Source organism: Manis javanica, chromosome 7 (assembly GCF_040802235.1).
Source record: "Manis javanica isolate MJ-LG chromosome 7, MJ_LKY, whole genome shotgun sequence".
NCBI classification, from domain to species: domain Eukaryota; kingdom Metazoa; phylum Chordata; class Mammalia; order Pholidota; family Manidae; genus Manis; species Manis javanica.
Genome location: NC_133162.1, coordinates 83,128,930 through 83,142,660, shown reverse-complemented (window position 1 = coordinate 83,142,660; position 13,731 = coordinate 83,128,930).

Here is a 13,731-nt window from a genome sequence, read left to right as displayed (position 1 = left end):
TCATTTGTGGAGTAAAAAAACAAAGCAAAACTGAAGGAACAAAATAGCAGAACTCTCAAACTCCCAGAAAGGACTAGAGGTTACCAAAGGGGAGGTGTGGGGGAGGGTGGGTGGGGAGAGAGGGAGAAGGGGATTGTGAGGTATCATGATTGGTGAACGTGGTGTGTGTGAGGTCACGGGGAGGCAGTGTAGCTCGGAGATGACAAATAGGGACTCTGTGGTATCTTAGTACAGTGATGGACAGTTACTGCAATGGGGTATGGGGAGGAACTCAATAATAAGGGTGAATGTAATAACCACATTGCTTTTCTTGTAAAACCTTCATAAGAGTGTATATCAATGATACCTGAATAAAAAATGTTTTTAACATGATTGCAGACTTTAATCAGAGATAAGAGAACACAACTCAGGTTCTCTTTTGGAATATAAATGTATTACTAATTGGTTTTAATAAGTTTTACCAATACAACAACTATTTCTTGAGATCCTATCTCATCAGTCATTTTGCTATGAAGTCTCTAGAAATAAAAGACACAATTCGTCTTCCTGACAGAATACCTAGTGTGTAGGGGATCATATGAGTTAATCCACCTGTGTTAGGGGAGTAACATACTAGCAGAAATGATGAGGGAAGCATGGACTCCAGCTGTATTACAGGAACTTAAGAGCAGAGAAAGAGTATCACTTGAATGTTGCATACAGTGAGACAACGAATTTGAGTGGATCTGTACTGTTGGAACTCAACCAGGTGTTGGGAGGGGTGCAAGTTGTAGCACTCCAAAATCTTACGACTATAGACTATTTATGGTTAAAAGAACATATGGGATGTGAACAGATCGCAGAAATGGGTTGCTTTAATTTGTCTGATTTCTCTCAGACTGTTCAAGTACAGTTGGACAATATCCACCATATCATAGACAAATTCTCACAAATGCCTAGGGTGCCTAACTGGTTTTCTTGGCTTCACTGGAGATGGCTGGTAATTATAGATTTGCTTAGTTTATATGATTGTTTATAATTCATAATGCATGATCAAAACTGAAAGTTTCTGTGATGACTGCCCTTGTACTGTTCACCATGTAAGAACTTATTCACTATGTACGAATTCGTTCACCATGTAAGAACTTGTTCGTTATGCTTCAGAAGATTGGAGACTGATGAGAATTAGGCTTGAGATGGATTAATGATTGCGCACTGAGCATTGACGCCCCTATACAGAATTTTATTGTTGTTAACAACCATTTGATCAATAAATATGAGAGATGCCCTCTCAAAAAAAAAGAAGAACATCAGTAGTCATATAGATGCTTCATATTTAAACGGAAAGTTAAGTGAAGACGGAAAATTTTCACACTTACTTATAAAATCAAAATGACTTTGAATGGTAGTGCAATTGACTTTCTGTTAATCTTTTTGCTCTTTCTGATGACTCAATTAATTTATATAAAAGGTGTCTGTTGTTTGCCCTTTCCTCTTATAGGAAAAAAAATACTGATACATGGACTTCAGGTGAATTAACAACTTTAAATCACCATGGTGGTTATGTCCACTATGGACATTTCTAAGGGCAGGAGGCTTAGGAGAGGACAGCATCAGGGACACCGCCCTTCTGCTCCCCGTGCACAGTGTTAGGGAAGAGATGGTTTGAGGGAGACCCACAGAAGGTTATCAGGCTGTTTCCATTGCACGTGATTAATCACATCTTTTAAATGTATCTTGATTGAATAGGTCTTTTACTTGCTCTAAATTATCCAGGAATACCAAGAAGCCATAGCTACTAATCGAAGGGGTAGTGGGTACTATTCTTTAAAAAAATTTTTATTGCAATATAGGTGATATACAATATTATGTTGGTTTCAGATGTACAATGTAGTGATTCACTAATCATATTCATTTCTAAATGCTCGCCATGATAAGTGTACTTATCCCCTGCTACCATACAGATATTAGAATACTATTGGTTATATTCTCTATGCTGTTCTTCCATTCCTGTAACAAATTTGCTTTATAATTTGTGATTTGCACCTCTTTATCTCCTTCATCCATCTCTGCACCTTCCTCCCCTATGGTAACCAACAGGCTGTCGTCGTTATTTATGCTAGATATGGGAGCAACCCAAGTGCTTATTGATAGATGAATCAATAAAGAAGATGTGGTGTATACATAATGGGCTATTACTCAGCCATAAAAGAAAAGGTGTAATTCTAATCTGTACTTACTAGCCACTAAAGGATCCTCATTGTTTTAGATATTTTCAGTCTATCAAAAACTTAATAGACATTATTCATTTAACTGTATTAAGGATATACAGCTAAGAAAAATACCTAGTTCATTTGATTTGATATGAAAGTATATCAGTTTGTTGTGGCAACATTCAAGAGGATAAGAAACTTTAATGCCTCTGTGGAATATCTGATGAGCCAAATGCTGTCATACTCACATAAAGATGGCATGGGTCCTTGTAGGAAAATGACTGAGCCATTGTCTGGGTGATGCTTCTTGGCATAGCTAGAGTAGTGCCTCAAGGAGCAGGGGTTGGGAGAGACACAGGACACCAAAGGCAAGTGGTTAAAAATACAGCCCTCCACCCACTTAGAATAAAATTCTCATTCCTTTGTAAGAGGTTCTTACATGACTGCAACTCTGATTTACAAGGAGCTGGCCTGGTGGGCTGCTGAGTGGAGTAGGGTCACCAGGCTATTTCTGGGTGACTAGAGTGGGAAGATTCATAACATAAAGCAGTCCTTATCTCTTCCTAGTTAGGTCTACTGTCTGATCCCATATGGAAGGCATTTTTATTCTTCATTATTTTTGAAATTCTGTATCCTCTGAACTGTCCCTGAAGTTAGTAGCACCAAGATTTAGACAGACTTTGTAGTGAAATATCCTGTGTGTTCAGGTAAAATTTGACATGCATGTGTTTAAGTCCAGGAGAACTTCCCTTGTAAATGCGCATGGACTTGGGTCCTTATTGGTCATGTATGTACACAATGCTTATTCAGGACTCTCTCAGTGACAGGCAGGGTATTGATAGCACCATCAAGGGACACAAGGAAATTCACAACACTTAATAATTCCTTCAAAAGAATCAGGCAACAGTAACTATGGAGCAATTTATTAACATGGCAAAATGGAGAGTATGTTTTAAATTCCAATTGTAATGATATTTTGTCTAGAGGGCATTGATTTTGTTTCACCATGCTGCTTCTGTAAATGGAAGGGAAACAAAGTTATGATTCAAATTACCAACATGATGAAAAAATCATTTTATTCTTTTTTATTACTTGGACTGACACCTAGTGAAGAAGATAACACATATTATTTATCAGACCTCTTCAGGGAGAGGGACACAAAATCTTCATTAACCATCTGTCGAGTGTTTAAAATTACAAAGTCATGGGGGGTGAAATTTAATACAACTACTTACAATGCAGGGCCTACGTTAGCCAGGGTAAATAACAAACTTTTAAACATGAAGAAAAACTGTGAGTTTCTTCTTAAAAGGGCTTTTGAGATGGTTGTAGTTACAGGTAGTTCAAAAATGTTGACAAGTGAGGTCTGTACAGCTGCACATTTGAGACCTGTCAGAGCTAAGAGATTCAGAGCATGACATACATCGATTGAAGGGAGGTGAAACATAGTCAAGGAATTTTTTCTCCAAAGAGGTTTGCTGGGCTTTGTACAGGATGAAAATAAGAATTCTTTGAATTCTCTGTTATAGTCTGATGCCCTCACATTGAATGTGAGCTGAGTATTATATTTGAAACTTTCCCACCAACTCTTTTTGTTTTCTCTCATAAGTGTGCTGGATAGAGATACAGGACCTTAGAGAGCTAACCTGAGTGTGTAAGTCCAAGTTCTCCCCTCCAGGAAAAATCTTTGGGGGAATTTATGCATCAGAGTTCTGACAGGAGGCAGGACACATGGAGAGCAGATTCGGAAGACAATTTAAAGAAGGGGCAATTTACAAAGGCATGTTGAGGGCTTAAGAAATTATTAGGGTATGCTGAGGCATCCAGGGGCAAGTAACTGTGGAAGCTCAGAGCCCATTTCCACTGCTAGGTCCTTAGGAGGTAAAAGCTGGAACCAGGGAGAAGTGGGTGCTCTCCTGAGCACTTTGGTCATATGACTGCAGTCCTCTCCGGAACCTTGACACCAGAATAAAGAGTTGGGAAAGAAATGCCTAGAACTGTCTCCTTCCACTGGCTAGTCTCTTTCTGGTGGTCTCACTGGCCAATTTAACTGGAAGTGTGATGGCAAGGTAGCTTGGGGGATAACATCAAAACCGATCCCCAAGAACACAGTGTGAAGAGAAGTGCAGCGGATGAAAAGGATGAGGTGCAAAGTAAGGGTGACAAGCAGGGTGGATGTGACAGGATGGGAGAGAGGGGCACCAAAGCCTGTGGATGTTCTAAGCAAGGGGCCCGCCTGGTCAGGATGCAATAGATGTTGACTGAGGCCCTGCTCTTTGGCTTTATGTGAAGCTATTATTTTCAGTTGGAAGTTTATACAGTTAACTAAAGGGTCAGTTGAGAGGAACTAGACCCACATAACTGAAAGGACTATATATACTAGTTACAGCAGCTTCTCTACCTTCCCATCCACCATTTCCTTTCAACCACAAACAAAACAAGGCTTAATCTAGGAAGCTGGGGACAGAGTCACATCACTGGGGAACATAAATGTGCATTTGAGGAAATTCAGTTCATTGTCTGGCCTTGTTTGGTGGGGTTGGGGAGATACATGTGGTGACACATGGCACCTGGAAGCCAGAGCCCTCCTTAGTGATCCAAGTACTGGGCTGATTGGTAGATTAACTCAGACGCCTCCAGTTGCTGGGCCTAAAGTTGCTTAAATTGCCTCCAGTCCTGGTCAGGATTAGATTAGCACCAGGGCAAGACTTTTGTCTGGAGGCAAAAATCAACAGTTAATACCGTAGCTGTAAGTGGTTGAGATACACAGTCACCAAATCTTTAGAGATACTTAAGCAGCTAGAGTAGCTTTTTCTTCAGTAAAAATGCTGTCTGCATATTGAAGGAGGAGGTCCTTTATAGTAAACTGGTCCTTGTGACATTCTTAATTCAAAACACTCAAACTTCTTAAGCATATTTGAGTAAATTTTCTTATACTGACCTCTGTTACTATTCCTCAATGGTAATGGCATATGATTTTTGTTCTAAACATTACATTTCTAGTATTTTGATAACTTATGTTTGGAGAGTCCAAATACCAATGTTTTAATTTTAAAATCATGTTCTGTATTATAATAGTCTTAAATCAGAAGGTGCAGCACTAAAAACTCCATGATACTATCATTTAATTAAAATGTTCTGGATCTTTACTTAACGAAGTATGACATATGGAACTAAAATTAATTATACTAACAATGAAACTCTGCTGAAAAAGAGTTCCATCCTCTAGTACTCTGAATTAGGTCAGATCAGACAAAATAACTCATTTTGTAAAGAAAAAGATGTATATTGACCTAATTTGAAAAAAATTATATAATGTTTAACACTGATCATTTCTCAGTTGATCGAAATTAGTTAACAGACATATAATAAAAGTTAAATGGGATTTCATAGCTCTCAATAATATATATTTTATGATACATGTCCAATATTCACATGTTTTATCAATGTTTATTTAGAATTGTTAAGATAGGTTCTGCTCTTTTATATACTTATTATTTGTACAACACATAGCTTACTAAATATATATTTTATCTAGTTCCTTTGACTACTTTAGGATTCCTGGATGTACTTCCTATTATTATCAGTATTCACATTGTAGAAAATATAAACATTTTAACATTAGAAGACATATTTGCTACCCATCCTTTCTGAGAACAGGAGGTTACATCAAATGACATATTTTTCCTGATTCTAAGAGTATCGTGAATCAGTACAGAAGAACAAATGCTTTGAGTTTAAAATGCATGTACCAATTAGAAAAAAAAATTATTTGTAAAATGATGCAGCCACCATGGAAAACAGTTTGGCAACTTCTCACAAAGTTAAACATGGAATTACCATATTGGCCCAGCAATATACTCCTAGGTACATATCCAAAAAAATTGAAAGCAGGATATTGAACAGATCTGTACATCCATGTTCTTTGCAGCAATATTCACAATAGTTAAAAGGGAGAACAAACCCAAGTGTCCACCAACAGATGAGTGGATACATTAATGTGCTATGTGAACCCAATATGATACTATTTAGTCATGAAGAGGAATAAAATTTTGATATATGTTACCACATGGATGAGCCTTGAAAACATACTAAATGAAATAAACAAGAGACAGAAAGACAAAGATTTTATGAATCAACTTATATTAGGTATGTGGAACAGGAAATTCAGAGAGATTGAAAGCAGAATAAGGTTACCAGGGTTTGAGGAGAGGAAGAAGAGTTACTGTCCAGTAAGTATGGAATTTATGTTGGGGATGATGAAAAAGTTTTGGATATAGATAGTGGTAATGGAACACAGCATTATGACTGTAACTAATGCCTAATGCCAATGAATTGTGCACTTTCAGATGGTTACAATGATAAATGTATATTACGTGTGTGTGTGTGTGCATACACACACACATATATATATATATAACCACAGTAAAATAATTTTCAAAAATTCCATTCAATTTACTTTAACAAATATGTGTTAATGAAAACAATGGCACTGAGTAAAATATACCATCATTTTCTTTCCCCTATAGATATTTATATTCTAAAATGATGAATAACAAGCAAAGAGTCTTAAGGAATTTAAAGAAGGATTGGTATTGATTTGGGGGCAACTGGGTAAAGGAGGAAGGAACTGGTGAATTATTAGATGGGCTTTGAAGGACATCCAAAATGCCAATGGCACATATGGCTATGCAAACAGAGTGAAGATCATGAAGAGACACATTGAGGCAGGAAATAGTTCATTTTTAAAGAAGCAGGAGTGCCTGGAAAGGAAGTAGAGAAAGATAAGGGTGCAAATAGAAAGGCATTTTAAGAGGCTGAGTTTATGGTGCTCTATGCTGATAAGCTAGAGGTTTTTTTGACCTTGAACCAATTTTACTAGTTATCTTTCACTCAATTCTATGTGAGACCAGGCTTGCTATTCATAGTATTAAAAACAGAATTGAAAAATAAATTTTCTAGTTCAGTACTATGAATGCCTAGATGCTCCTGTATTTTATGTTTACCCCTCTGGATGTAGCCATGTCCTATGACTTAGGTTTCTTACAAACCAGTAGCTGTGGTAGGGAGCAGAAGGGTTCTATAGCATGTCCACACCCTGATGTCCAGAATAAAAATATAGATATACATATGTTTTATTCCTGGCCAAGGGTAGATTAAGGTTGCTCATAGAGTTCAAAATTAGATGACCTTAAAATAAGATTATGCTGGGTTTTCTGGGTGAGCTCAGTGTCATCACAAGAGTCCCTTGCCTGTGGAAGAGGAAGGTAGAGGAGTCAGAATCAAAGAGATAACATTGCATGAAAGATTCAGCTGTCTGTATGAAGAAGGCAGGAGGTCCTGAATGAAGGATTGAGGGCACTTGCCAGAGCAAAGACCTGGGTTCCCTCCAGGAGCTCTCCACAGGAATGTAACCATGCAGCTACCTTGAATTTAGCCCAGTGATACTCATTTTGGACTTGTTATCTCTGGAACTATAAGTAATACATTTATGTTTTCTTAAGCCACTAAATTGTGGTAATATTTTATGGCAACAATAGGAAACTCATACAATAACTCACACAGAATAAAAGAACAGAGACCTTCACTGTGTCTTTCTTCCTTTACCCATTAAGGCTGTTCTTTCAGTAGCAATTTAGAAGTACCCCAAAGATTAATTATAGTAGAATTTTTGACCTTCCATTAACATTTTAAGCTGGGAAATTCTGTGTTGTGGGGGGCTGTTCCATGCATTGTAGGTCTTCTAGCAGCATTCTTGACTTCTATCAACTAGAAGCCAGTAGTTCCCATTTCCCAATTGTGAAAATCAGAAATGTCTCTAATATTGCCAAAAGTTCCCTATGGAGCAAGTGGTTGCCCAGTTGAGAACCACAAAACTAGGAACTGAGTTACATTTCTTAAGGTTGTGAGTTACCACTAGTATCCTTGATGTTTTTAAATGAGATTTTTTTTCTTTAGGTTCGTAGCAAAATTCAAGGAAAGTTTCCTATGCCCCCTGTCCCTACATGCATAGCTTCCCTCATTATCAGCATCACCCTCTAAAGTGTATATTTGCTATAATTGATTCTTGAAATTTTTACTTTCAATTCAAAGATGCTGCCTGAAAGATTGAACATCAGAGAGATTAAGACTATAGACATTTCCTCCAAAAGGAGTTAACTTTAATATAATCTGAAGACTAATTCGATAGATCTTGCTAAGTAAAGAGGGCAGGGTAGAGCCCTGAGCCCTGTGTGTAAGTCAGATCCCACATCATCATGTCTTACAAAGATCCTGAAGAGCTAGAGCAAAGATGGCTTTCCAAGAGGAAAGAGGAGATTCTTCTTAATTAGAACAAGATTTAATGATTAAAAATGCAAATTCAAGGAGTGGGCTTTGTACAATGATGTGGCATGAAATATGCGAGACAAGACTGTGTGCATACATTTACTTTCAGGGGAATGATATCACCGAGGTGGTCACACATAGATCATTCTGACTTCAGTCTCCCTCAAAGGAAGACCAGCTGCCAATTATCCATAGACAAGACACCATTGTGAAAATCCCAGAACCTGGGGGTGCATTGCCTTTCTCCCAGGCCTGCACAGTGCTACACTCAGGTCCCTGCTGGGTCTAGTGTGGGCATTGCTCTTCCCCAGCATTATGGGATGTTTCCTGGGAGGCTCACTCAGGTCTAACCTTATAGGGGTTACTGGGAGAACCAGTGAAGTTGACCACTAGGGATCAGAAAGAGATGAAGGTAGATGGGGCTTACAAAAGTCAGTGTTCAGATCTTGGCAAACCACATTCCTGCTTACAGTGGCAACCAAGCATACCTCCCAATCAGCAGTTCTGCTTATTTTCAGAGTAAGGCTGGTAACCTCATCTGTCAGTTCTTCCCTGATTTGGATGCCCAGCCAGTGTCCCGTACTAGCCACTGAGCCACCCTGTCTGGGCCAAAGAGCAAATTCCCAGTCCCATTCAATACTCAGCACCATTTTCATTCCCACCCCTTCAGGAAGCATGACTATAGATACCTAGGAGCAACAGAGCACATCCAATGGCCTGCCCAGGCAGGTGAGCAAGTTCTTATTCCTACCCAGCTGCTGAGTATAGCTTCCCATCTCACCCCTCCAAGAAGCATGGCCACAGATTCCCAGGAGCAGGAGAACATACCTTATGGCTTACCCAGGCAGGGGAGAAAACTTGCAGCCCCACCAAACTGTTCAGCATAGCATCCAAGTTCCATCATACCAGGAAATGTGGCCCAGCATACACCTGACAGTCATGGAGTACATACTACAATGGCAACCTGAGCAAGGAGCTAAGCCAGCAACCTTGCTCCGCATTTGAGCATAGCCTCTGCCCCTGCATATCTGGGAGCCTGAAAAATGGCCATGAGCAGCCTTGGATCCAGGGTTCTGTACTTCCCAGTCATGGAGCCCAGCATATGGCCCTGAATGATTGCTGAATGCAGTCTGAAGCCTTGCCCAGGGAGCCTAGCCAGTGACACCATAAAATCACAAACGATAGCATGAGATCCCACCTCACTAGAGAGCTGGGGAAGCAACCACATATGACTGTAGAGTAGTTTCTAACTCCTCTCAACTATGGAGTATAGCTGAAGACCTTGCTGTACCAGAGATTCCAGACAGTAGCTTGAAAATAGTCGGTTTTAAAGAATTGATAGAAGGGTGATTGGTACATCTGAAGTATCATGCAGGTGGAAAGGCCAACACTAACAAACCAGAAATGTTAGAAATTACGGGTTCTGTAAAGGTATTGCAGAGTTATTCCATTTGAGTGAAGCACTGACTAAGTGTGTGAAAGTAGAAAAAGAGGTTTAAAATTATATTCACAGAAATACATGAAAGGCAGTGAAAACAAGGCAAATAAATTCAGTTACCATCCAAATTATGCCACAATTTACAATCAGCAAGTACTTCTGCTGACATCAGTAGTTTATAATATGGTATGTTTGGTTCTTTGGCAAATGTAGCATTGGAATTCTGTGCTTATCAGACTTTATATGGAAGATTAGAATTCATTTCCCTAAATCCTTATTATATAGTTCCTAAGAGTATCCAATTCAGATAAAGTAGGACTTAGGAAAAATAGTGGAGCATAGCCAATGGTCTACCTGATTGAGAAACCCATTCTGAAACCCTGCCCAACTTCAGGCATGGCCTAAAACCTCACCTTAACACAGAGGACAGCCAATAGCACTATCCAGTCAGAGGCACAGCCTGAGGCCACACTAGACGAGGAGTGATGGTGGAGCATGGCTATCAATCTTGCCCAATCGCAAAATTCAACTGGTGGCACTGCCTTGCCAGGGCACATACCCTGTGAATTGCCTGACCAGAGGTCATGGCAGAGATCAGTTAGCAGCCTCACAAGACTGTGAACACAGATAACAGCCCTGCCAAACTATGGAGCCCACCAAGCATCCCTACTTGAATGTGGATCTCAGCCAGCAGGATCACCCAACTAGGAGCCCAAGTCAGCAGTACCACCCCTGACCTCAAAGCATGAACAGTGACCTCAGCCAACTAGAGACCCTAATAGCAAGCCTTACATGCCCGAGAGGCTACCAGCTGACCCATCTTGAACCTTAAACTAAGCTGACTGGTAAAGGGCTTTTTCCTGCTGAAATAAACCTATTAAGTCTGAAAAAGTAGAATACTTATGGAAAGGTGCAGATACTGTCACAAAGAGTCAAATATCATGAAGAATGAGGTAAAGATGACACCACCAAAGGAAACTAATAAAACTCTTATCACTGACCCTAAAGGAATGAATATCTATGAACTGTCTGAAAACAATTCAGAAAAATCCTCTTAAAGAAGTTCAACACACTAAAAGAACATGAAGATGGACAACTAAATGAAATTAGGAAAAGAATATATGGAAAAAAATGGGAAGCTTAACAATAAAATAGAATCATAAAACAAAAGGGAAATCCTAGAGGTGAACTAGAGGTGAACTTAAGAATTCAGTAGAGAGCTTCACCAACAGATTTGACTAAACAGAAGAAAGAATCAGTGAAGTCAAAGACAGATCAAAGATCATGTAAATCCAAAACTTCAAAAAGAATGAAAAAGAATGAGGAAATCCTGTAAGACTTATGGTACATGTCAAGAAAAAGAGCATACACATGGGGATTCCTAAAAAAAGAGAAAAAGAAAGACACAGAAAATCTATTTAAACAAATAATGGAAGAAAACTTCCCAAACTTGGGGAGAGAAGTGGGTATCCAGATTCATGAAGCTCAAAGGATATCATATAGGTTGAAACCAAAAAGGGATACATCAAGACATGTTATGACAAGTTTTTAAAAAATCAAAGAGCAAAATTTGAAAGCAGGTAAAGAAAAGCAACTTGTCACTTAGAAGGTAACCACCATTAGACTAGATGCAGATTTCCCAGCAGAAACTATGCAGGACAGGAGAGAGTGGGATGATATTAATTAAAAATATTGAAAGAAAAGAAACATTATCCAAGAATACCATAACTGACCAATCTTCTCTCCAGAAATTGGGAAATAAAAGACTTTTCAAGTAAAAATTAATCATCACTAGATATGCCTTACAAGAAATGCCAAAGGATGTTCTATAAACTAAATGAAAGAAGTAATATTACATAAACATGTGAATGCAAAAAGTCATTGGTAAATATACAAAGTCAGATTCTCTAATATTATGATGTTGGTACACAAATCACTTATGCCTCTAGTTTAAAAGTTAAAGAAACAAAAACATTAAAAATAACTATATATTAATTATTTATTAGATATACAATATAAAAACAGATGTAAATTATAATGCCAATATCCTACAAACTGAGGGAGGAGAAGTAAAAACATAAAGCTTCTGAATGCTATTTAAATTATCAGGTTAAAATAGAATGTTATATTTTAAGTAATCCACATGGTAATCACATGGGAGAAACCTATAGTGGGTACAAAAAAATTGTGATAAAGTGAAGGTATACCACCACAGACATCAAATCACAAAGGAAGAATGCAAGAAGGGAAGAAAGGAACAGGGACCTAAAAATGTCACAAACAAAATTCCATTAAGTCCATACCCATAAATAATTACTAATTGAATTGAATTCTCTAATCAAAAGTCATAACGTCTGAATGTAAGCAAAAACAGGATCCAGTGACATGCTGGTTATCAGAGACTCACTTTAATTTTAATGACATGCATATGCTGATAGTGTAGGAATGAAATAAGATATTCTGAGCAAATGGTAAACAAAAGAAAGGGTAGCTATACTTACATAAGAAAAGAGACTTTAGCTAAAAAGACCCAAGAGACAATGAAGTGTAATGATAAAAGGGTGAACTAATCAACAAGATATAAAGAATTTATGCACCCATCATCACAGCACTTAATTATGTGGAGCAAAGAAGAATAGAACTAAAAGGAGAAATAAATAGCAATACAATAATAGTGGGGGCTTTATTACCCCACTCAATAATTGGTCATTCAGACAGAAAATAAACAGTGGATCTGAATCTCACTACAGGCCTGGATTTCACAGACATACAGAGGACATTCCATTCAACAGCAACAGAAGACACATTCTTCTCAAGCACACAGAACATTTTATAGGATAGATCATGTTAGGTCAGCAAACAAGTCTCAATAAATTCAAGAAGACAGAAATTTTATCAAGTATCTTTTTCTACCACATGGTATGATATTAGACATCAACAACAAGGCAAGCTGGAAAAGTCACAGGTACTGGATATTTCACAGCAACTTACTGAACAATCAGTGGATTAAAGAAGAAATTAAAAGGAAGTAAAAAAAAATCTTGAGACAAACTGAAATGGAAACAAAACATGCCAAAACTTATGGGATGCAGTAAAAACAATTCTAAGATATAAGTTTAGAGTGCTAAGTGTCGACATTTAAAACAGTAAAGATCTCAAATAAACAACCTAACTTTATGCCTTAAGGAACTAATAAAAGAAGAACAAAGTAAGCCCAGAGATAGTTGAAGAAAAGAAGTAATCTTGGAGAAGAAATAAATGAAATGGAAAACAGGGAAAGTGTAGATAAGATCAATGAAACTGAGACTTGGTTCTTTGAAAAAAAAACAATATTGGACTTTAAAAAATAATTTAGCTAGACTAACCAAGAAATATAAAACTCATCTAAATAAAATTAGAAATGAAAAAGGAGACATTACAACCGATACCACAAAATACAAAGGCTCATAGATTACTATGAATGATTATATGCCAACAAATTGGACAATCTAAAAGAAATGGATAAATTCCATAAAAAAGAAACATGTAACCTACTAGGACTGAATGATGAAGACATATTACATCTGAACAGCCACATAATGAGGAAGGAGATTGAATTAACAATCAAAACCTTCTGACAAAGAAAAACCCAGAACCAGGTAGTTTCACTAGCTTATTTTACCAAACATAAAGAAGAATTTATGCCTCTGCTAATCAAACTCTTCTAAAAAATAGAAGAGGATGGAATGTATCCTAACTCACTTTGTGAGGGTAATGATAACAAAGCCTGATAAG